The following is a 27,489-nucleotide window of genomic DNA, read 5'->3' on the forward strand; positions in this document are numbered from 1 at the left end:
TCATAAAGGATATCAGTAAGGTTTCTCAATTCTCATATTATAAGTGTTTTAAGATTAATATGTACATTACTTAATAATCTTTTATATGTACAATTATTCAATAAATGAACTTTGGTTAATTTTCTAGAATCTGCTGCAGCTGCCCTTTTATATATTTATTTATCTTTTGGTGGTACTAGAGTCAAAAACTGGGCTTCATGTGTACTAAGCACTAGCTCTAGCACAGAGCTACATCTCCAGTGCTCAAAACTTTTCTAAAATCAATGTCCACTATTTTCCTTCATATAATCAAATAAAAGAAAAACCTGATTTTGTTAAGAATAGATTTTATTTGAAAATATTATCATAAGAAACTTTAAATTACATAGAGGTAAATGAGAGGGAGGGTGGGTATGAAAAGTGGTGGAGAGAGAAGCATCATTACCCTAAGTACATTACACAAATGGTGTGAATCTACATTGTGCACAACCATAGAAATGAAATGATGTACCCCATTTGTGTACAATGAATCAAAGTGCAGTCTGTAAAAATAAAAAATAAAAAAATGAGAGAAAAAAAATTATAGCAATATGGAGATTCTAACCATAAGGTTAATGAAAATTTGAAGTGTTAGGCAAAAGATTTCTCTTTTCTCGAGAGAAGTTAATACAAAGAGAGAAAAGCCAAGTGTGAGGAAGTGAAAGTTGTGGAGAAGTGGAATGACCAGAGTGACAGGGACAGAGAGTAGACTTGAGAACGGTTTACACTTTACACTGAGGCCTTCTATTTTTCTGGATGAGTCCTTAAGGAATTTTTCTTTGCTACTTTGGTTGAGACTGAGCCACCATTTAGGGCTGGAAAGAATGACAGGACTCAACCCAATATTTGATTACCAAATATTTTGTTTCCATTAATCAGTGGGAAAAAGCATTGCAGTTAACCATATATGAAGCAAAGTATGAAAATCTGGAGGGTCAGTGTCTGGTCTTGTCATAGGTAAAAAAGAGGGCACCCAGGAATCTAATTTATCTTAATTACTTGAACGGCGATTCTTTGCAGTGAGTCATTTTATGGAATACAGAAAAGTGGGGAAATTTTTTAAACTTCACTGATTTTATGGATCATAGGGTTCAAGTAAATTTTAACATTGTTTATACATATACAGAATATCCATTATACACTGACATTAATATTAAAATCAGTCTTGAGGACAAGTACATGCATATATTTATGTATAAGTCCTATCATTTTCATAACTTGATGCCTAAATCTTTATAACTGATATCTATATTAAAAACTGTTTTTATATATGAACATTCTTCACTAATTCAAATAGGCTATTAACACTAATAGTCAAATCTTCAAGGAAATATTAATGTTTTACTTGATATTTTAGTTATATTTCATGTCTCAGTAAGGGTTTCTTCTTCCAATTAATTTTTAGGGGGCATCTTACAGCAATTTGGTTTGTCAAATGTGAAATTTTATTTCCACATATTATTGACTAAAAAGTTATTTAATGACTAACTACATGCAATATAACATTTTGTCTATATTAAAATAACAGAAATATTTGGAAATTTTTGAAAAAGTAAAGTGAATAATCTTTTAACTATCTTCAAAAACAAGCAAATTGATTCCATTTAATATTCTATTTTGGTAATTTTAAATAAAATGTCTTTATAATATTATTTTAGCATAACTTCTCAAGACTCTGTGGTCATCACCTAGTCTTTGAAATTTCTGTTATTGTGACCAGTCATTATCATCATCATCGAAAACAACTATGGAACCATTGATTATTTATAATCCATATATGCTATGCATAATTTTCAGTACCTAACATATGATTTTTAAAATTTGATCCTGTGGAGAACACAGAAATTTGGACAGGCAAGAAAATTCTAGAGAATCAACAAACCTAAACAGGAATACAGGAAAAGTGAAACTTGATCATTCAGAAAACGAAGTTAATACATTATCTATAGAAGTTGTTGAAAATATTTTTAGTGCATTTCCCCTACCCTGACCTGATCTAATGAAGAAACAAGTAATTCCATATAGTCTGCTTTTATATACATTCCCTTAAAAATTCAGTGATACCGTGCTGAGCATGATTAAACATCAACCTCCAAATTTATTTATAAATATGTGTGTATATACATCAACATTATATATATATATATATGTATATATATATATATATATATATATATGTAGTGTGCTAATGCTTGAGACTTACAGAATTGAATAAAATTATGTCTCTGAGTATTAGGATCTAATAAACCAGAATAGAAAGTGGAAATACATTAGACAATTTTAATAAAACAAAATATTTATTAAACAACTTATATAAATAACATGTATGGAAGAATCTTTTTGATCCTTTAGTAGACTCATGGAGGAAAATATAAGGCACATTTTTTTATGATTAGAACTCTTAAGAGTTCTAAAATGAACTGCCTCAGGTTCTACATAGGTAACAAACTGTGCAGTCATCACTCAAATACACATTATCCTCTATGCAATTCCAGGGCCCTCTTTGGTGTTAGTTTATAATCTCACACAGATTTTTAAAGATGTGACAGTCACTTTTCAGTCATAATGCTCATGCAGCAATGCAGGTCACTCATTTCATGCATAGTGCGTAACTAAAATTATACATTGAATGGACATACTTTAGAATTGCACAAAACAACTTCATTTTTTAATGTTTCCATATAGAAATAATTTATTTCTTAAATAAATAAATCTTAAAATTAAACTTTATTTCTTTATGTTTAAACTAATTTGTGAAACACAATGGTTTTAAAATCACAATTAGCTGTTACTTTAATGTTATTTTTTAACCATTCTTTAATACCCACTCTATTTAATACTTAGGTAAATGTATTATTTTCAATGATTCAGTTCTATGTCAAATACCTGTATTGCTTTTGTATTTTTAACACTAATGTTATGTCTATCTTCAGGTAGAACAATAAATTCTATGTGCTACAGAAGCTTCTCTATGTTGGACAAATAGTGGGGAACTTTTGTTTGAATTCTGTAATTTCAGATATTCTGCTTAGTGTAGTTTCTGTTCTATTCCCAGCAACTTATGTGATGTCTCAAAGTCTAAACATTTTAAGCTTTTATCTATTTTCACTCAAACACTTATGATACTTGCTTCCTCTGCCAAGTATAAATTGGCAAATTAAATTCATTATCTTTATAAATAACACTAAAAACATACTTTTAAATAAATCCTGAAAAGAATTTTGGAATTGCCCCTTTAGCTAATTTATTTCAAAAACTTATTGTTAAATCTTCCCTTGACATATAAAATCTATCTCTATGTATGTATTTATGTATGAATATATGTGGATATAGATATGTATGGATATATGTGTATATGCATACATATATATGTGTGTATGCATATATATTCATACATGCAAACCAGACATACTTTGAGTAGATAGATAACATGTGATCTTACTCTGCTTTGAAGTTAACAAGTGAGCCTGCCAGTTTCATAGATTCTGACATTCATGAGTCTTCTGAGATAACTGTGGGGCTGACACATCTGAAATGTATGAAACAGGCTAGCAGGTGAAAATTCAGAAAGATTTTATTCTTTGCTCTTTGTCTCTTTGTTTATATATATATATATGTATATATATATATATATATATGTTTATATATCTATATTATATGTTTATATATATGATATAAAACATGATGGTTTATATAGGCACCCATTGTGAGGGATTAAATCAAGATAATTAATATTTTCTTTTTTTTTGGTATCTGGAATTGAAACTAGGGGCGCTTAACCACTGAGCCACCTCTCTTGCCCTTTTTTGTATTTTATTTAGAGACAGGGTCTCGCTGAGTTGTTAAGTGCCTCGCTAAATTTATGAGACTGACTTTGAACTGGAGATCCTCCTTTCTCAGCCTCACGAGTCACTGGGGTTAAAGTCATGTGCCCCCATGCCTTTTCATCTTTTATAATATTTTCATCTTTTTACATATTTATCTCTTTTTTTGTGTGGTGAGAACATTTCTTGGCAATTTTCAATTATACAAGATTAAGTATGATCACAATTCTGCACAGTAGTTCTCCTTATCATATTTGTCCTGTGTACCCTTTAACATACATCTCCCCATCCAACCCACTTTCCCTATCTCCTGGTAACGACCATTAATGAGTTCAACATTTTAAGGTTCTTCTTGGATTTGAGACCATGCAGTATTGTGTGCCTGGTTTATTTCACTTAGCATTAGCATAATTACCTCTGGATTCATCCATATTTTACAAATAACAAGATCCCCGCACTACACCTTTCTTTTGGACTAATATTCTACTGTGTATACATGCAATAGATTTTTTGTCTATTCATCATTGATACTTGCATTGATTCCATATCTTGGGTGTTGTTAATAATGTTGCAATGCAAATTGAAAAGAAATTTTTGATATACTGATTTTATTCATTGGATATATACCTAGTAGTGGGGTTATTGGATCACACAATAATACTATTAAAATTTTTCAAGGAACCTCCTCAACTGTTTTCCTTAGTGGCTTCATCAGATTGTTTTACTACCAGTAGTAACAAGGGTCACCTTTACTACATATCCTTAGCACCACTTATTATGCTCTTTTTGCAATAACCATTTGCACAGGAATGTGGTGATATCTCATTGTGGTTTTGTAATAGTGACCATTTTATCACATACTTGTTGGCCATTTGTATTTCTTCTATGAAATAAGACTATAGGGATTCTTTGATTCTTGTGATTGTTCTCTTATTATTAAAGTTTTGGGATGCCTTATGTATTTTGGATATTACCCCTTATCCTATATAAAACTTATAGATATTTTACCAATTCTTTGTCTTTTTCTTGTTTTAATTATTATTATTTTATTTTTTTTGGTGGATAGAATTTTTGCATTTGATACAATTTCACTTATATATACTTAGTTTCTTCCCTGTGCATTTAGGGTCACATTACAAATTTTAGACATTATCAGTGACAAGAAATGTTTTGCTATGATTTCTTATTTGTTTTATAGTTGTTGCCTTATATTTAAGTCTTTAATTCATTTTGAGTAGATATTTGTGAAAGGGATGAGAGAAGAATCCAGCTTCATTGTTCTGCCCATGAAAACATAATTTTTACAAAACCATTCATTGAAGAGACTGCCATTTCTGCCCTTTCCACATTGTTTTTGACACCTTTGTAAGAAAGTCAGTTGAGTATAAATGTATGGATGTATTTCTGGGATGTCTATTCTGTTCCATTGATCCATATCTCTACTTGTGTGTCTATACCCACACTTTTTTGATTACTCTATTTTTGTACTATATTCTAAGATCAGGTAATATGAGGCCTCCAGTTTTTCTTTTTTTATCTAAGATTACTTTGGCTATTTTGTGTCTTTTGTGACTGCATATGATCTTTAATATTGTTGTTGTCAGAATCAAAAATTTCTTTTGATTTAAAAAAATTAAAGAAATAATAGTAAACTTATACATTGCTTGGTGTAGTATGAACATTTTAATGCTATTAATTTTTCCAATCCAGAAATGTAGATACCATTCCATTTATTTGTCTGCTTCAACTTCTTTCATTATTATTTATTTTCTTGTTTCTAGTATATAAATCTTCCACATACTTGGAAAAATTATTCTGATGTCTTCTTTTTATGACATTAAAAGTAGAATTTATTTCTTGATTTATTTCAGAGAATTCACTGTTAATATTATGAAAATGTTTCTTAATTTTATATGTTGATATTTTTATTCTTCACCCTTTGTGAGTTCATTTCCAAAATTTGGGGAGTTTTCAGGATGTTACAGCACATTGAAAGAATCATTTACTCTGATGAAGCAGAATTTATCCCTGGGATCCAAGGATTGCTCCATATGTGCAAATAAATAAACATGATAAATCACTTAAGAGAATGAAGGACAAAATTACACAATTATCTCAATAGATGCAGAAAAAAAGCATTTGAGAAATTCAACCTCCTTTTATGACAAAAATTTCTTTATAAATTAGAAATGCAAAATGAATGTATCTGAACACAATCAAGACTATATTTCAAAAGCTCACAGTTCACATCTTTCTCAATGGTAAAAAGTTGATAGATTTTGTTCCAAAATCAGGAACAAGATGAAGATACTTACTCTTACCAATTCTATTCAACATAATACTGAAAGTCCTAGTCAAAGCAATTAGGCATGGAAAAGAAAGAAAAATTGACCTAATGTAAGAGGAGAAGATAAATTGTTTCTACATATGAGGTCATTTTATACATTAGCTTCTACAGTTTTAAGGTATGTTTTTTTCCTTTCCCTTTAGGTAATAACCCCAGTTTATATTTGTGAAGTCTTCAACTGATTGCATGAGGCCTACCCCCATTATATACAGGGTGAATTTACTTAAAGTGAACTGATTAAAGAAGTTAACAACATCTGTAAAATGTCTCCCCAGTAACCTTAATTTTATATGTAATATATATATATATATATATATACACACATACATATATGTATATCTATATCTATATATATATATAACTGAATACTATATCCTAGTCAATTTTATGCATAGAACAATCACCGTCTATCCTTGTCAACTTGGAACCCATACACATCTCCCTAAACTATACTTAATTCTTTCACTCTTCCTAATCTCTGGTGGTGGCCATTTATTCTTATTTCTTAGGTCCCAATTATATGATTCTAATCTTTGTGCATGCCTTCACATAGTCTTCTTCCTCTGTGTCCTCATCTTTCTCCACTCTTATAAGGATGGTGGATGAAGGGTTTACCTCAGTTTATTTTTACTTTGTATTCAACAAAATAATTACATCTGCAAAATTGACCCTATTTCCAAATAAGGTCATAATCAAGGATAATGATACACAGGACTTCAAAATACTTTTTGTGTGGACACAATTCAATAAATAAAAACAATTAAACTAAAAATGCAAGAGTGTTTCACACAATTTTAATTATGATCCACTATTTCTGTGTTTTGGGAGAAAAATCATTTTATAAATTCTGTACTTTTCTAGCTTCTCTTATAGTCAAGGAGATTTATATTTTTTAAATATTCCATTAGGGATTTTTAACCTGAAATGCAGTTGTGTACATGAAAACATGTTTCCTCAAAACTGAATTTTTTAATATGTACAGAAATTTATGGTGTTGAGAAAGCATAGATTATAAATTTGTCAGTGATTAAGAGGTCAGAAAAACATACCTGGGTAAAGAAGAAACTAAAATACATTGAATTGTGCATATAGATATGCATGTGGATAGAAGATGTTGAAGATAAATACAAAGAACCATGAAAAAAATGAACAAATCTGAAAGTAAGTAAATCATACACAGGAAATCATATGTGTTTATGTACTATTTATGTGTATGTGTGTGTTTTTGTGCTGCATATATCCAGATGTGTCTCAGGTGCACATTTTATACACAAGAACACACACCCATATACACAATATGTGAGTAAACAGTAGATTTAGTGATAAAGATAAACTTGGACAAACTAATGGAGATTCAGCTAGTCTTCAATAACATAAGGTATATTCTCTATGTCAGAGGTATTCAAACCCTCTCCCTTACCATTGCAATTCTTTCAAATTTATGATTTATGGTGAAGTAAAGAAAAATAATAATTAACTTTATTAAGGTGAAATATTTAATTTAAAAGAATTATAGTCTCTTCATTTTGGGGCAATATCTTTTATACATTTGCTTGTGCCTAAACAATATTCATTTGAGATATGTTAAAAATAAAAACTGGTAGTTTGCTCTAATACTTGAGTTTTTATTGGTTTGATTTTCTACCTCTAATAACAAAATAATGTTAGGAATATTTTTGACTCTTAATTTCTTGCATGGTAAGTTCTTCCAGATCATTAAACTCAAATTTTGAAAATTGTACCATAGCTAATGAAACATTGTTGAAAAATTGTAATCAGGAGACTGACATGGTCATAAATTTGTTTGCATATTTTTATAGAATACTTGTACATTTATGGCTCTAGCAACTTTATTTTTAATAACATATGGCTGAAAACCATAAATATCAAATGACAATCAACAAATGAATGTATAAATACATCACAGTATGTGCATACAATGTTGCCTTATTCAGTGATAAAATGGAATTAAATATTGATATCTGAAAAACTAGATTAATCTCAAAAGAACTGTACTTAGGGAATAACATATGCAGTGTAAGTCCATTTCTATCAAACTCTGAAAATTTTAAATTTATTTATTTATTTTTTTCACATAATTGTTAGTAATTGTATTATTCATACATCAAACATTGAAAATGATCCCATGTCACGTCAATGAATGGATAAACACAATGCATTGTATGCCTACAATGGATACTACTCAGCAACTGTTTGTTGTGATTTTCAAAATACCTGACATAAACAACTTAAAGATTTATTTTGGCTCATAGTGTCAGAGGTTTCGGGTCCATGGTCTGAGGTGAGGTAGAACATTAACATCTCCCCCATCCTCTTTTTCTCTCTTTTACTGGCTGCCACGAGCTGAGCAACTTTCCTTCACCATGCCCTTTCACCATGATAATTTTAAATTTATTATACATATAGAAAATAGATCAGTGGGCTGGGATTGTGACTCAGTGGTAGAGTGCATGCCTAGCATGTGTGAGGTACTGGGTTCAATTCCCAGCACCACACATAAATAAATAAATAAATTAAAGGTCCATCAACAACTAAAAAATATATTAATTAAAAAAAAAAGAAAATAGATCAGTGGCTGCCTGAAATAAGGAAATGAGAATAGGTGATAAGAGGAGACCATAAAGGAATAAAGAAGCATGAGAGAAATCGAAAGGAATAAAGGATGCGTTTAGCATCATCCAAACAAAATGTTGATCATTTATATTTTGTGTGTGTATGTATATCTGTGTGCACTATACATGCACATGCATATGTATGTACACACACACACACATATATACATATAAACATAACTGACATACTATGAGTATCTGAAGTCTATCATCATCAATTTTATCTCAAAAAAGTTGTCTTTTTTTAAATGTTTGACCAAGATAAGGTGGACTTCTATGATCTCAATCAAAGGATACAATAAATTCCAGCTTGCTATTTGGTGTGATATTTTTAGAAGAATCCCAAAGGTATTTGCCTGGAAGAGACCTTCCTTTTCAGTTTCCTTGCCCCTTGGAATGTCTTTTCAATTCTGATTTAGTACAATTTTAACTCTTTTGCTTCAGGTCACACTATAGTTTTACAGCACTTATTCATTCAAATGTTTCATGGAACATCCTGATTGTTCATTATTTTAATGAAATGGTGTTATTTAAACTTTATGAGTATATAATGGAAGGTGCCGTGTATATGTTTATATTTTACCCAAGTTTGGCATACATACTACAATGATTTAAGTCCCTGCCATATTGATGAAATCTTCAGGGATCTGTTTATCTGAGGTATATTCTCTCATCACCTTCAAGAAAAAAAAATATTCCATATTATATCTCCTTCAACTAAAAAAATGCAGCACTTTGATGACTTCTTTGGATTTTGCAACGAGTATATTCAGTAGGGAGAAAGAGATGCCTTTAAACCAGTTTCAGAATTTTGTACAAATGGTCCTGTCACATGAACAAGGTGCTCTTATATTAGAAATGTCTGCAGTATGCAAATGTACCAAGTATTGTCTCTGAAAAGCATCAGAGTAACACTTATTATCTAAAACAAGATTATATTGCTATAAGAGTGATTTATACACTGTTTGAAAAGCAGTACCTTGCTAAACTTCATTTTTGTAGATACTGAACATGTAACTATGGGACATCAAGTAGCTATTTATCCAGAACCATTCACCTTGAACTCAGTACCAGCAAATTCATCTTGCATAAGGTCTGGTGGGCAAAGGACACAACTGTCTTAAAATGTGTAAAGATTCCTTCAAGGTAAGATTTACATGTACCCTTGGATAAAGTCAAGTAGTTTGACTTATTGGCTAGTAACATGAAATTAAAACTCTAAACAATATATGTGAATTATATTTCTTTATTAAAAAAAATCTACAGAATAAAATGTTTTAATAAACTTCAATATGCATCCTCAGAAAATTTTAATAATTTAAATACATAAATGAAGAAAGAAATATAATGAAAAGAAAACAAAAAACACTCTCAGAATCACAATATGAATATTCTTAAAAATCCATATGAAGTTTGGAAGACACATATAGTGCTATTTTATTGATGGAGAATTTGTTCCCTAGTTTTAGTCATCTTTTCATTGCAGTGACCACAGGACCTGACAAGAACAACTTAGAAGGGGAGAAGTTTATTTTGTTTCACAGTTTTAGAGGTTCAGTTCATGGTCAGCAGACTCTACAGTTCTGGGTCATAGTGATGGAGGACATTATGGTGGAAACGTGTGGAGGAGGAAAACAGCCCAAGAAATGGCAACCAGGAAGCAGAGGAGAGTTCCCTTCACAGAGTACAAAACATAAATCCTGAAGTCAAGTCCCTTAGTGGTCTACTTCTTCCAGTAACAAGCACCTGCCTAGTTAACACTCAGTAAATCCATGTCAGTGGATTAACACACTGATTAGGTTCTAACTCTCATAATCTAATCATCTCACCTCTGAGCATTCTTTCATTGTCTCACACATGAGTTTTTTAAGTCCTCCACTTATTTAAACCATAACTGCCTCCCTCATAACAGTAAAAAGCAAAGAGCAAACAAACATAAAAGAAAAGTAAAAATTCTAAGTAGGGTAGACTGATGTCATTTAACTAATAGGAATTGATAGTAGGTAGAAGAAATTGGGTGAGGAGAAATCGTTAAGAGTCAACCAAAAGGAGCATAATAAAGTTCCTATAAAATATACCACATGGACACATACACAGAATTCAACTATTAAATACAGACCAGTGACTCCACACATCTATAAAGAAAGGATTGATTTACTTGAAATAGTATTATTAATTGTGTAAAATAAAAGAGGAAAAGCTTTTCAAAATAGTGAATTTAATTCAGGTACTGTAAATGCAGTAAATAATGTTTTAGAACATAACAAAATCTTAAATTCTTTATTTTTTAATTTTAAATTCTACTATTGCATTTCTATTTATAACTTTTTTACATATGAGTACAGTTTCTATTTTTATTTAAAAAATCAATGTAGATTTAAGCAAACATTATAATATATGTAAAGATTCAAAAATGCTTTTAATAGTTGAAGTTTCAATACTTTTGATCTGTTTATCATGAACTTAGTTATATTATGATGAAAGTGAATTGGGCAAGTTAGTCTTTATGAACATGCTTCTTAAAATAACTTGTTTTTGACTTTGTTTCAAGTAACATTGACTTAAAATTATTATATCATCTACCAAACATTCCTTTATATAGGAATTGATTATAACTGTTATCTTCACTATTGCCTAGTTATCTACTCAAATTAGAAAGAAAACAAGTGACTGAGGTACATTCATCATACTTCAAATTCTAGATGGCCACAGAATGCATTACATAATTATTGGGACACTCTGGACATAAAGATAGCAAATCTCAATTTTTTGCATTTATTTGCTTTGAACATTGCTAGTATACCATTCCTAAATAATCCTAGGAGATTCTGCTTTTACTCATTCATTAATTAGAATAAAGTATGATTATTGATGGAGGATAATTCTAACTGTTGTTTATATCTCATGGAATGGTGTACAAATACATACAGCTAATGCAAATATGAAAAATGAACATAATTTGCTGGCAAATTAAAACAATATGAGCAAAACTAAAAAAATCTTTAAGCAACTTTCTATATTTCAAATCCTACATTTATTGATTGTTTTAAGGAGACAGTATATTATCTGGAAAATTGCTATTAAGAAGTATAACTACTTTCTCACTGAAAATTATTTTAGAGTATGATAATAATTCAATATCTCTAAATGTTTCTTTTTCACATGCAAATGAAAAAGAAAACTTAATGACTAGCAGCATGAGGAACTAAAGCACAAATGGGAAAGAAACATACTTTGGAAGCCAGCACAATTTATCAAGTAGGAGTAACAATAAATATAGAATTGCTGTAGGAGTAGAACTGGGAACAGTTAAAGAAAAATCAGCTAGGATTTTCAAAATAAAAAAAGAATAACATATATCTGAATTATTTAAATGGCCAAATAAGGAAAAACACATTTGATTTTACTTTTTTTGAATGATGACAACATTTTGCTAACATCTGTTCATATTTAGCTCACCATGATTCTGACAGAAGTTTCTTTTTGTTTTTTGTTTCTCTAATATGCAAAGAATTCTATTTGATATCATGAGTCAGTGATATTAAAGACATGTTTGAAATTCTCTTTTCCTCTTCCTCTTCCTGCTTCCTTTCTCCCTTTCTCATTTCCCTATCTCCTCCTTTCTTACTCTTTACTTCTGATCTTTCATTTAATGACAGAAAATATGTTGCATGTATATCTTTCAGTATTTTTGTAAATGTTGACTTATTATATTCTCTTAACTTGCATGCTAATTCTTTTTATCATTAGATTATTGTTACTGTGAGGAATTTAAGAGGGAATATTTTGAATTGTTTTCTTTGTACTATGAGGTCTTGCTTTCTTTCAGAAAGCAACTCTGTTCTATTTAGAAATGCTAATCACATCCATTTGTCTTATCTTTAGCTTTAAGAGAAATAATTTAAATAACATTAAAGTATAAATACACTTGAGAGTAACTGCTATTAAACAGTTCTGAGCAGGTAGAAAATGCAAACTTTCCTGTTACAGAAAATGTTAATCTGTAATTCCAGCATAATTTATGTACAGAACAAAGCTAGTTTTGAAAACCCATATGTTTTATGCAAAAACATCTTTTTTTAATACAAAAGATCATTTTTTCTTTTCTCTATACAGTGCAAAAAATCTTTAAACTCTTTAAACAGGGAAGCAAGTTTTTTTCATAACGTGGTACTTCCCATCCCATATAGCCATGGGATCAAGTTTCATCTGTTGAATTTTCCAAGTTTTTATACATATATATAAATATATATATTCTTTTTTTTTCTTTTTGCAGGGATAGGACTACCAGGAATTGAACTCAGGAGCACTTGACCACTGAGCCACATCCACACCCTGTTTTGTATTTTATTTAGAGACAGGGACTCACTAAGGTGCTTAGCACCTTGCTTTTGCTGAGGCTGGCTTTGAACTTGTGATCCTCCTGACTCAGCCTCCCAAACTGCTGGGATTATAGGCATGGGCCACCCTGCCCAACTCAAAATATATCTCAACTCAGAAAATTAAACTAATGAAATTCTTACTGAAAGTAAACACACTAAATATTCAAAAACTGAAATTTTATTGTATTAATTTGCATGCATTAATTTTCAATTTAATCTGAATATCCACAGAATTATACCTTGAACTTTTTCCAGTAGTTTTATAAATACTACGTTAAGAAATTATTCATTGCACCACTTTTCAAACAATAAAACATGACTCCTACTGCAACTATCTGAATTCAGTTGGTATCACCTCTATTCATTTTTTAATTCCATTGATTTATAAATTTCAGAAGAACATATTTAACACCAAAGTAATTGTGTAAAGTATTGAAATATAAACATGTTTTATCTTATTTTAAAATAGCATTCAGTAAGCATTTTTAAAAACATAAGAATCAAATCTTAAATGTTTTTACAATATTAATTTCTTGTTACCCTGTATAAGATGAACTTCTTTTTATTTTTTTTAAATGATATTTCATTTTTACTAAGGATGACTATCAAACCATTTTCTTAAAATTATTAGAATTCTGACTTTATTTTTCTTATTCTACTATGATCTTTCCTCTTATAACTAGTTGTTTCCATTAATGTGCAAACTCATCATCTTAAGGAAACACTTATTAATAGCTCCTTAAAATTTTAGCTGTGTGATTTTTTATGAAAACTACCATGTAAAACTCCAATATATTCACAATATATACATAGTAATAACACTCTGTAAATAATTTTAAGTGGTTTATTTCTAATTGGTGAACACAGAAATTTAAATAATATATTTTGTTTAGAATAATGTGAGAATATTTTTATAGAATAATATACATTTTGCTCTGTTTATATATGCAAATATTTTAATACTCCATGATTTTTAATAAGTTTGTATTTCTTAAAATCTTAAAATATTAACCTGGCTTTGTGGTGCATGCATGTAATCCCATGGACTCATGAAGCTGAGGCAGTAACCTTGTCAGTTCAAGGTCAATCTGGAGAATTTAGCAAGACCCGGTCTGAAAATGAATAAATAAATAAATAAGGACTTGGAGTGTAGCTTAGTAGTAAAGTGCTTCACTAGCATGCATAAGACCTAGGTTCAATTCACAAATTTTATCTTGCAAACATAAAAAATAAATTTATATTCATTAAAATTACATTATGAAAATATAAGGGCATGTTCTTCAAAATAAATAACATTATTTCCAGATAAAAGAAAAGGTAATGAAATTGAAATGAAAGTAAAAAATAATAGAAATAATTAAAGAAAATGAAAAATATATCTGTAGATGTAAATAAATATTGACCAAGAAAAGAAAGCATATTGAAATATATATAATTTAAAATCCTTGTCAAATGAAAATTCCAAGTGACAGAAAGTAAAAAAGTAAATAAATAAATAAATAAAAAGGTTATTTATGGGTTAAAATGCTCTAAATTTTTTAGAAGCAATAGTTTAAAAAGTTCAATTAAATAGAACCAAAAATCAGAACTAAGTCCACCATCAAACTTCAATATTTTAGTAAATATTTCTAGTGAATGACAGAATCAAAAATTCAAAAGTAATAAATATTTAAGAAATAAGAATAATGGCCATAATGATCAAATAATTATTTGTTGCAGACATAATGAATGATTCCATATCTTTCATATATTTACCAAAATGTACAGTATGTTGGTCCATAAGGTGAAATCATAAATTTCATAGGACTGACCCTATATAACATAGGTTCTGTTACCATAATGAGAATGAGTTAGAAATCAATAATAATAAGGAAAATCAGTAAATTACCTTTGTTTTTATATTAATTGGTACAAATGTACTTCTCCCATTGGTAAAGTTTTAATCATTTAATTTGAATATATTTTAACTTTCGTATCTTTAAAAAATGCCATATTTAACTTCTAGAAAGCATCTAAAGTCATAGGTAGAAATATATAAGCTTAAATGCATAGTATTATATCAATAATCTAAAAATCATATTTGTAATATTTTAGAAAAAATGAAGCCCCACAAAATAGTATGAATAATTTAATAAGTATAACTTTGGAAATAAATTTGGTACAATGGAGACCTACAATAGAGAAGCTGCATAAATGCTGGTTTATTAAAAAACTGAAATAATTAATACTTGTTAATTATGTTTAAGTTTAAACTAAACCATTGGAGAAACAGATCAAGGACCAATCCCAATAGAAGGCACAGAGATCAATAAAAGCAATGGAAATTTTCTATCATTACATGTTAAGAACCACAACAAAAAAATGAGTGTTAAAAAGTATGTACATTCTGAACCCTGTAATCCCAGAGACTTGGGTGGTGTTCTTGGGTTCAATTTCCATACAAAAAAAAAAAAAAAAGGTACAAGAATTACTTGCAAAGAACAACCTGTGGAATTGACATAAGAAATGTAAAATACAGACAGTCTCAGATTACTAAAATACATAAATCCACTATTAAAATGGTAAACTCCATGGTCAGATGCCTTACCAGATGATCATTCCATACAACTAAGGAATTAATTGGATAGGGAATGTAACTCAGTGGTAAATCACTCCTCTAGTATGCAGGAGGCCCTTGGTTCAATCTCCAGTAACACATGCACACAAGAATAAAGTATGTTGATATTATAGAAATACCATATAATTTGCTTCTTGAGGTCATATAACCTACAAATTCAAACCTGACAGAAGTACTACAAAAAAAGGAAATTGAGGCCAATGTCTCTTGATTATTGATGAAAATAACCTAAAAAACATAGGCACCTATATCTCAGCAGAAGCCAGTGCCTACAGCTGGACTGGAAACTTCTTGTTCAAAGATACAGGTCAAGATTGCCTAGTTGCTATGGTGACACCTGCTTAAAGAATTTTTGTGAAGGCAAAGGACTATCAGTCTTGACCCTGAGTTTAGACACCAGCTGTGAGGGGAAAATGATTATGAGCACAAAAAGATAATTATAATTGATTACCAGTACTTCATCCTTCAGCCTGCCTGCTTTGAAGAAACTTTCTCACAGAACACACTTTTGATAATAAAACCTATATAATAAACATGCTCACCTAGCTCTGGGTCATTGTTCTTCCATCGGAGGATGGTGTACCACTGCTCCCAGCTTTCTCTCTCCGAGTGTCTGCTTCCTCTCTAATACCTGATTGCCGCTCACCCGTTTCTGAAGGAATGGCTATGCAGATCGTGGCACCAACTAATATTACCTACGACATGGATATACTATGAGGAAATTTATCAAGTTCATTAAACACAAGAGATGGCAAGAAACTTTAGTAAACTATGGGAAAGTAAGCACTTTATATGATAAAAGTACTTGCAAATGACTTATAGTAGACACTGAGTTGAAGGGTGAATTGCTGAATGCTTGAGATTTAGAATGAGAAGTCAATTCCTATTATCACAGATAGTCAACAATGTCTTATAGACCTGAATCAGGACAATTAGATTTGGAGAAAAAGCAAAGTTTTAAGAACTTAAATATGATAAAATAAAATCCCTTTGGGCATAAATTTGTGCTCTAACACAAAGAATTCACAGATGAATGAATTTAACAATACAATATCAATATGCAAAATTAATTCATATTGTTTGTACTACCCAAAAGAGTGTGCAGAATTTTAAAAATACCATTTATAGTTGTTTCAAAGATATCAGATGCATAGGATAATTTTAATAATAGATGTGCAAAATAAATATATGCTAAACTACAGAGCGTAATTGAGATAAATCAAGTACTACCTAATTTGAGTGAAGAATCATGAGTGGTGGATTATGGCTCAGAAAATGAAATATTTGAAGATATTACATTCTCTTTAAGTTCATCTATATATTCAATGCAATTCTATTAAGAATCCTTAGCAACTTTAAAGAGTAAAAAAACATATTTTTAGAAAATATATGAAAATACAAAGGGCCAGAAATAGTCAAAACACTTTTGAAAGGATACTAAAGGAGGAGAGTTTAAGTAACATATTTAGAATTATCATTAAGTCACATTAATTAAAGATAATATGTAAATCTCCAGTTTAGGGTTGGCAAAAATTAATCATCTGTGTCATAAATTGTTAAACTGACTGTATTGGGAGAAGAAAGGTTAATGACTTGTCAGGGGTGTGAGGAGACTCTTGGAATGTTTTTAATACTCTATTTTTCTATTTGAAACATCGATACATATATAAGGTCACATTCTGAACTTTCATTAAGCGAAATACTTTTTATTAGTCATTTCCCATAAGTCTATTATGCTCCAACAAAAATGTATTAAGAAGAGATATGCATTTAGAAAAAATTCAAGGAAAACCTGATTGCTAGACTTAACATTACTCTCATAGATTGTTGTCACATTGGGATCAAATGGAAATTCTTTTCATAAGAAGATATCACGTTTTCAAGCTTCTCAGTTCAATTTTGCCATGAAGATAGTTTATAAATTCCTGAATATAGCTGTCAGTTATATATTTGCTTATAATAATCAATGTGCTTGATTACTACCTATCTTCTTTGAATGGAATATTTTATCCAATAGTACATTTGAAATAACTAAGTTAAATGCTTTGGTAAATGAATTTATCATAATGAAGTTTCACAAAAATGTTTTCTTCCATAAAGATGTAAGTAACTTATTTTTATGTCACAAAAGTACAAAAGGAGACATGTCCTAAGAGTATAAAAAATTTTAATGAACAGAATTTCAAAGTATAAATAAGTAGAAGGTCATGTTGCAAACTTGATCTAGTGACACATAACTCTCTATTTCAATACTACTGGAATAGCTTCCATGGAGGGTGGATATTTAAGATAGTAATTGCTACTTCTTTGTCCTCCTACTCCCAATGTGACTAAGTGATGTTGCCTTCTGTATGTAGGTACTAAAAGTGTATAATGTATTAATGCTGTCAGTTAATGAAATGGTATCTCCACCCTCCTTTCCCTTTGTGCTTTTCTTTGACAATTTAGAAATAGGTAAATAAACCTAGTGACACCATGTATATAAGTGTATGTATTTATACTTCGCAGTCATAAGTTTAAAAAATTGATTCTAAGGACATTTAAACATAAAATTTATCAATATTTGCCCAACAGAAGGAAAATTGTCATAAGTATTAGAGGCTTCATGTTCTAGTTGAAGCTCCTAAATATTTGCTTGACCTTAGGCAAAATGTTAATACTGATAATACAAATAGCATTCAATTTTATATGTTTTTAAGTAGTGATTACTTGCTTTTAAATTTAATAAAACACCTATAGAAAATTTATGTTTGTTATACCTCCTTCTCCAGATGAATTATTTGGGAAATTATAAAAGATAGTTTTCTTTCTGCCTAGGTCATTATGTACTTCCTCTTTTTCATCATGATACCAGGGGAAAAAGGAAAAGTTGGTAAGAGTTGCATAACTTTAATTTTTGAAATTGTGAGTTTTGAAATTTTCCTCTTCAAAACTCTAGGCTAATATAAACAATTTAGTATAATACTTCAAAAGAGGTTTGAATGGTAGAAATCAATGAGTATGCAGGAAAAATATATCATTAAGTAAGTATTGGAACAGATTCTAGAAACTTCTGGATAGGATTTGCACTAATGCACTGAATTCACCCAGGAGAAATAACACAGTACATTGCAGTTTCATCAGAAATTTGAACCTTGACCTCACCTACATTGGAAGTGTCAGACATGCTTTTTTTTCCTTGATAAATGATACTTCAATAATTGGAAACAATTCTATCCTATCAATATTCAATATTGTCAACTTATTTAATATATTTTTAATACTACATAGATAATTGTACATTTTATGAAAAGACTTTTGTGTAATGAAATCATTAGTAAAAGGTGTTTAACATTTTAAAATCACTATTTTTTTCCTAAAGATGCATCCATATTAGTTAAATCATAAATGTTTAGAAATATTAGAAATAAAATTTAAACTAAATGTAATAGAGTAGCAGATGAAAATAGAACATAGATTGAATTGAAAACAAACTTAATATCAAATATGATATTATTCACATTTGGACTGAAAGTAAATATAAAAATATTAGTGATTTTTCTCTCTCATAGCATAGTTTATATTTACATTCATTTTAGTTTATTTACAAATAATGTCATCAACAATTTCTGAATGTTCTTTTCTATTAAATTATAGCAGGCATTCCAAAATATATTAGTATGCCAATTCTAACTTTTCATAAGCAAGTAAAATTCAAGATATCTCACCAAATTAAAAAGTAAATAAGACATTTTTCTCATTTAAACTAAACATAACCCATGTGTCTAATGATTTTTCACAATGTTGCCAATTTTCTTAATTTAATAATCTTAATTATCACACTAATAAGAGTAGGTTAATAATATTAAATCAATCATATTGTAAAGAAGAAATTAAAATTAGTTTTAGAAAATCATTGAAGTATGAATGTAACCATGAACATTACTACTTGACAGTATTTAGTTCCTTTTTATATACTCTACTTGGTTAGGTTTTGATTAAAATATTGTTGTCCAATGAGTATTTAAGTAAGAACATTCAATTAAACTTTAGTATTCTTAGCTTTAAAATGAGAAAATTTATTTTTATAATCACCTGAAGTATATTTCATTTCTAAATTTTTAAATTTACAAAGTACTTTGCCATACAAGTATACCCAAATAATGATTGCTTTCATTGGATTTCACTTGCATAGAAATTGTTTTCCTCTTTTGTTATTACAGAAATTATGCTTTCTAATTATTTTTCTAACTCTTTGTTATTGAATGTATAGCTGCCTTTCATCATGGCATTGAAACCCTATTATGATTCTGTTTCTGTACCCTATTGTAACCTCCTTTATTCTACTCTCTTGATTTCATTTTTCAGATAACTTATTATTAGTGTATATAATTCTACTGATTTTTGTGTGTTAATTTTGTACCCTGAAACTTTGCTGAATTAATTTATTGTTCCAATAACTTTTCAATAAAGATTTTAGGGCTTTCTATATAAAAGGTCATATTGACTAAAAATAGTGTGACTTTCTTCCAACCTATAATCTATAGCTTCAATGCAATAGCCATAAGAATACCAGTGTCATTCTTCACAGAATCAGACAAAAAATCCTGAATTTGTTATAGAACCACAAAAGTCCAAATAACAAAAGCAATCTTCAGCAAAATGAACAAAGCAGGAGGAATCTTGCTCACTAATTGGTGTTAAAGTATACTACAAAATTATATTAACTAAATATATATTATTTTGATGGCACACAGGCCTGATTCATTGTCCAAGATTATCCTTAATCCCAATAGGTATGCTTTAAGCCAAAACATCAGAAATGAGAAAGGTGAATAAAAAGGAAGAGACGAAAAGGAGCATAATCTTTGTTTCCCAGAAGCAATCTTTCTGTGCGGACTGAAATTAAGTTACATGGATTAGGTGCCAGATTTTCATGTGTCCATATAATATTTAAGGTTTCTATCTCAATGGACTAAGAAGGAGTGCATATTAGGAGTGAGAAAATACCAGAAAAATTGAAAACTAATAAATATGAAGGTAAAACATATTTGTTTTTACTTTTTTGACTGAGGAAAGGTGTTGATGTGTTTTTGGGGATACTGTAGCAATTCATGTGTTTTTGGGGATACTGTAGCAATTCACCTAATCACGAGTGATTCCTCTGTACTGTTCAGACATTCTTTCAGCCCATTTTAACTTTATTCTCACCAATGATGCTGTTCTTCAATAATATAGACACAGAAAAATACATAAGATATATACTGGAGTTCATCCTTACCTGCAAAATGAAGCCATGAAAACAAATTACATCAAAACAATTCCAATATTTGTTATTCTCAGTTTCTTTTCTAAGAACAATATACTTTCTGTTTATTATGTATATAAACTTTTTAATTTTCAGAAAATGTCAGAGTAGCACAACTGAATAAATAAATCATACATTCCCCACAAAATTAAAATACATTTTTTCATGTAATAGAAATCATTTCTTGATTTTCTGTTCTGATCTTGGAATGGAACCACCATTTGACCCAGCTATCCTACTACTCAGTTTATACCCCAAGGACTTAAAATTAGGATACTACAGTAACACAGCCACATCAATGTTTATAGCAGCTCAATTCACAATAGCTAGAGTGTGGAACCAACCTAGATGCCCTTCAATAGATGAATGGATAAAGAAACTGTTTTATATGTACACAATTGAATATTACTCAGTCATAAAGAAAAACAAAATTGTGGCATTTGCAGGTAAATGGATGGAGTTGGAGAATATCATGCTAAGTGAATAAGTCAATCCCAAAAAACCAAAGGCCAAATGTTTTCCCTGATAAGTGGATAATGATACATGATGGTTGGGGGTGGGGAGTGAGAGAAGAATGGAGGAACTTTAGAGTACATAGAGGGAAATAAGAGGGGGGAAGGGATGGGGGTATGAAAGATGGTGGAATAAGACATACATCATTACCCTATATACATGTATGATTACATGAATGGTGTGAATCGACATTGTGTACAACCATAGAAATGAAAAGTTACCCCATGTGTGTACAGTGAACCTAAATGCAGTTTGTAAAAATTAAAAAAAAAAAATATATATATATATATATGTACTTTCAATATACTTTTAGTCTTTGAATAACCTGTGCTGTCTAATAGGTATAAGTATTGTTTTTCATCTTTAATATATTACATGCCATTGACTTTACCTGGTAACTATCATGGCCTTAAGAAAAAAGCATTTTTTTTCTTGGTACTAGGGATTGAAACTAGGGGCTCTTAACAACTGAGCCACATACTCAGCTCTTTTTAAATTTTAAGACAGGATTTTGCTAAGTTGCTGAGGTCCTTTCTAGGTTGCTGAGGCTGGCTTTAAACTTGTGATCCTCCTGCCTCAGTCTCATGAGTTTCTGGGATTACAGGTGGCCTCAATATATTTAATGAACAAAAATGTGAATGGCTAAAATAATGTCTCTTTCTCTAGTCAAATAAGCTTCAAATAGAAATGGTTTACCTCAAGTAGGATAGCATAATATTGATGAACAGAAGGAAAGCAGATAACACTATTTTTTGAAAAGTTCCATTTTCATCAATGATTTTTATACTTACAATTTTGATAGAGTATACGTACAAAATAGGACAGCAAATTAGACCAAGGAAGAATTGGACTTCCTACAAGAAACAGCATAATGAGTTTGAAAGAAAAATTACTACTATAGTACTGGTTGTTCAATGACTTTTATGCCATTTATTTGCCTTGGGAAATTATTGTTTTGTTTTCTTTAGGTCAAAATCTAAGTGGAAAATTTGAAAAACAATAATTTCACTTTCAAATTTTTAATCATCTATTACTTTATACATTTATTGAGGTATGATTTATATACCATGAGCCATGAATATTTAAAAATATAAAATTTAGTAATGTTTAATGGGTATTTCTAATATATTTATTAACACTGTGGTGAAAGTAAATTCAAGATTCTAGAACCAAGGTTGACTTTCATAATTATAGCAGTAACCACATTGTTTCTTCTTTGCTCTAATTCTTCTCACTCCCTGGATGAAGAGATGAAAAACAAATTGGCCATCTTGTATGTGCAGAGGGTGCTACCAGATGAGAAAAATGCTGAAATAAGAAAAATTAGTAAGGTAAAGTTTATATAGGACAGCCTGTGGAACTTTTCCCTCCTTTTTTTTATTTTCACTTTTCTAAGAGAGGAAGAGAAACTCAGTTTCCCTAGTGTAAGAAAATTATCTTGGGAGAAAGAAGTGGAAAATCCCTATCTTCTTAACTTATGGGGGGAAGTAATAGTTTGCAAGGGAGTTAAATGGAAAATAATACATCTGAGTATTATCCCTGTTTGAAAAATAGGCACAAAGGGACCTGTCTCCTCAGGTATCTCAGTTTTCAATAACTGTTGGCTTCTAAATCTGTTCTCTAATCAGGGTCTCAGGTTTCTTTGTTCAGAATGTTCTAATGGCAGAAACTTGGGAGTATTTTCTCTAGTTTCCCACTAACATGTACGTATATTTATGAAACCAATTGCTGTAAGCAAGATAGAGAAGATACTCAAAGGTTGCCTCATCCTGGTACACAGCTCCTCTCCACAGCCTCTCGTTGTAGAAGCCCTGACCTAGGCACCTCCTAATCTGTATTTTTGTCACTCTAACTTTGTACTTTCACAGTGGCATGAAGATAGAATATTTAAGTTATATATTTCTTTGCTTATTTTCTACCTAACATTTAATTAAACAGAAGTGATTTTAATCAATTACTTTAGCAGCAAGGTGTTAATATGAAAGTAAACAGACAATGAAACAGAAAATCATATCATATAATGAACTGTAAATTAAATTATTACTATGTGTAAAATCAAAATAATGGCTTTAACAATACATCATTCCTTTACCTCATAACCAAACTATAATTGCATTGTGAGGAAAATGAATTATTCATTTTAAAAAGAGTCATCTATGAGAGAGAAAAACTGTCCTTTCAAAGTATAATTTGTTACTTCTAGTTTCTATTTCATCTGGTTGTAATGCTGAAGGAAAATCATAACTAGCTCTCTGAAAACAAACGGCTATCTGTTATGTGATGATTTCACAGATGCATGCATCTATACAAACATATCACCTTGAGCACTACAAATATGGTTTATTATGTCAGCATGTATCAATAAAGTAACTTTAAAAATTTAAGACAAATTCCAAATATTAACTTGAAAATTTGTCAATTTCTATTTGGGCTATAATATATTACTCTTATTAAGAAGTAAAAAGAAAAGGTTTTTTGTTCAATGACAAAGGTCAGAGATATAAAAATATAGTTGAGATTAATATCCTACTCATCTCAGTTCAATTTTTTTCTAGTTTAACATCCACACTTCTTCACTGGGCTTGTACTTTTTACCATTGGTGTGATTGGTATATTCTGTGAAGTCTATCATGTTGTCAATCTTATTTTCAAAACTCATTTCTTTCATTAAATATTATTTGAATTAACTCAAAATATTTTTCCAAGAATGAAGAGAAATATGAATCCCATAAATCATACAGGGAGATGTAACATTCTACATGTATCACCACCCTAACAAAGTGAGGAATGCTTATACTTTTAGAGAAATAACTAAGTACTTACTCCAACCCAGACTGACAACAAACCACACAGGGTTTAACAATCCAGGAATTGGCAAGAACAGCACAAGTGTTTGGAGTTATAACATAGTGAAATGGATATTATATATTATTTTGTCTTTCACACAAACCTAAAATTAACCAGTATTACTGATGGAACGTAGTTTAACTAAAGCTCTCTGGGATGGGGTAGAGAGAATGAGCAAGCATATTTCTGTGTCAGACAACAGATACAGATCATCTACTATCTCAGGAATAAAAACAGTTTGATGATCATTTATGCAACAGAAACTCTGTCATTATAATCTTTACCTAAAGAAAAAAAACTTATCACTTTCTTTGACATTTTTAGAGGAAAAATATGTAGGTTTAAGTTTACAAGCACTAGTTTTATTAAATAAAATACTTTAACAAATTAGAATAGATTTTTTTTATTGACTTACTTTGGAAATAAAATATCTGACCAATTTAAGTTTTTTGACAGAAATTTTTTTTCTGCCATAGTTAAGGTGAGGTGGAAAATTTTCTTTTTTTTCCATGCCTTATTTAGAAGGTGCTCATTTTATGAATGTTAATATTAATTTTTACCTACCAAATATAGCAGCACCCTTCATCTACAGTGGATAATACATATTAAAATTCTTTATAACCAGTGAGTTTGAGCAAAAGCAGCCATAATGTAACAACCAAATATATATTGTGTAATCCATTCTTTGAAATTCACTTCATTGTCAAACAGATTGACATGTGTTATATGTGTATATTTTATTTTAGAAATGTTTGGAGTTAGTCATCTGAACATTAGAATAGCATGTCTAGATTTCAAAGAATCTGATGTTACAATCTCAGATGACTTATATTTAATTAAACTTCAATTATTTTTTTTGAATTTGCAATAAGTGAATGAGAAAATCATTTCATCAACATTTACTTAAAAATAGTTTGCTTTATTTGTTAAGGTACTGAATACTGCAACTATTTTTGGACTTTAAATGTTCTCATACTGAGACCACTTACTAAATCTTGCTGTAGAAGAAAGTATCATGCCAAGAAAGGTGATTGATATACATCAAATTCATTAATTTTGTATAAAGCATCACTTCGTTAATCAGAGACAGATTTGCTAAAATGTCAAGTCCGTTCAATAATTTAAGATACAACCTGAGATTTTGTATGTTTAACAAACTCCCAGTCCCATTGTCCTGGTTCATTGATCTCATATTGAAGAAAAAGTTTATAAGAAGTAATTTTCTTAACAAGAACATTTCTACTTTGATATATGCTTGCAGGACAACTAAAATATGTACAGGTTAAATTACTGTAAACAAGTCATTTGTTTGTGGGCAGCTTTCTTTTACTTAGAAATGCAAATGAAAGTAAAGTTATTAAAAAGACAGCTTTCTTTTGAGTTCTGAAAGGGATATCTATATCTATCTTAATTGGTTTGGCTTTTAATGACAGACCCACTAGACTTTCCTATCATATAGAAAAAAAAAATACACAAGTAGAAAGGATATGATGGATCTGCCAACTCAATAGAAATGCATTGTGATTTATAATAGTTGATGGCTCCATGGATCATGGTTTGTTGTTCTGGGTTCTTCTTCCAGTTCATATATAATAAATTAATATAATTCAAGAGCTATATTCAAACCGTATTATCTCAGTTCCAATAATCTACTAGTTGGGTATCTCCCACATAATTTTAAAGAATTTGGCAGATATTTTGCCTCACAAACATATAAATGTTAAGATGAAAAATATTTATTTGGCATTTTCTGTAACTCATGCCATTGACTTATTAGGAACTCAGTTTTCTTATGATCTTGTGAATTAAAGAGGTATAAATTGTTCCTAAATATTGTCAGAAACTGCAGAACTTAACTTTGGAGATTCCACATTTTTAATATCTTACAAGGGATAAGTGCTCCATATTCTCACTTTTCACTGTGTCTTTATCATCAAATAATTTGAAGTGGTCAGGAATGTCTGCCTCAGGTATCTTTATAATGAATTTTTGTAGATTAGTAACCTTTATTTTCCTGGATTTTTCCATACACACTGAAATTTCACCATGGTGAATGAGTCATAATTACTTACATATTAGCACTGAAGACCCAATTTCCCAATTTCCCATTCAATTTTACAGATTATGATTTGTTGCAACCTGCACAGCCAAACTCATGGTACCAGTGAGGGGAAATGGGGGAATAAAACACACACACACACACACACAAACACACACACACACACACACACACACACACAGAAACAATGTAGATAGCCAGGATCAGGTGGAGTGCAGATAGCTGGAATCAGGTGGAGTGCTGCTCTCTGAAGGAGAAGCAGTTTCTAAAGAGCTATTTCAGCAGTTTTGTTTATATATGTCTCATAATCAAGCCAAAGACTATGCAAGCATTATTCTTTGGAGCTCAAGAAAGTTACATGACTAGAAACATTTATGTAGCTTTTCCACAGTTGTAATGTGCAATGTTAGGAGCTTTGTGCGATACTCAAGAAACTCATTGTCTAAAGTTACTGTTAAGCAGGCAGGTTTGGAGCAGTAGCGCTGGTGAAATTTTGTGGTTGTCTTTCATGAGAATTATTCTGTTCTTGGAAACCATGTGCCTGAGATCAAGGTTAATGCTAATAAGATTCTTGCACAGAGCCTCTTCAGGCTGGTTGTCCCATAGCAACAGGGCATCCTGTACTCTTGCACAGAAACATTTCCAGGCAGCAGGCATGCCTCAGCCATGAAGTCATCACAGACCCCCGATCTCAGTCACTGCTCTCCACAGTGATTATATGCAGAACACAAATTGTATGTTCTTTATATAAGTTTGTACTAGTCACTCAGTTGGTAAAAAACTCACAAAGGTTAGTTCTCTTTTACTGTATAAATAAGGTATAAGACATCTGGTACTCAAAGAATGTGAACCACATGGCTCTAAGAGATTATTCTACACAAAGAAGAGCAAAAAAGAAATGTACTTTTCAAGTATGTGACATTTGTTTACTAAGAAATTTTGTTTTTATGGGCACATGAATT

Source organism: Sciurus carolinensis, chromosome 5, assembly GCF_902686445.1.
Source record: "Sciurus carolinensis chromosome 5, mSciCar1.2, whole genome shotgun sequence".
Taxonomy (NCBI): Eukaryota; Metazoa; Chordata; class Mammalia; order Rodentia; family Sciuridae; genus Sciurus; species Sciurus carolinensis.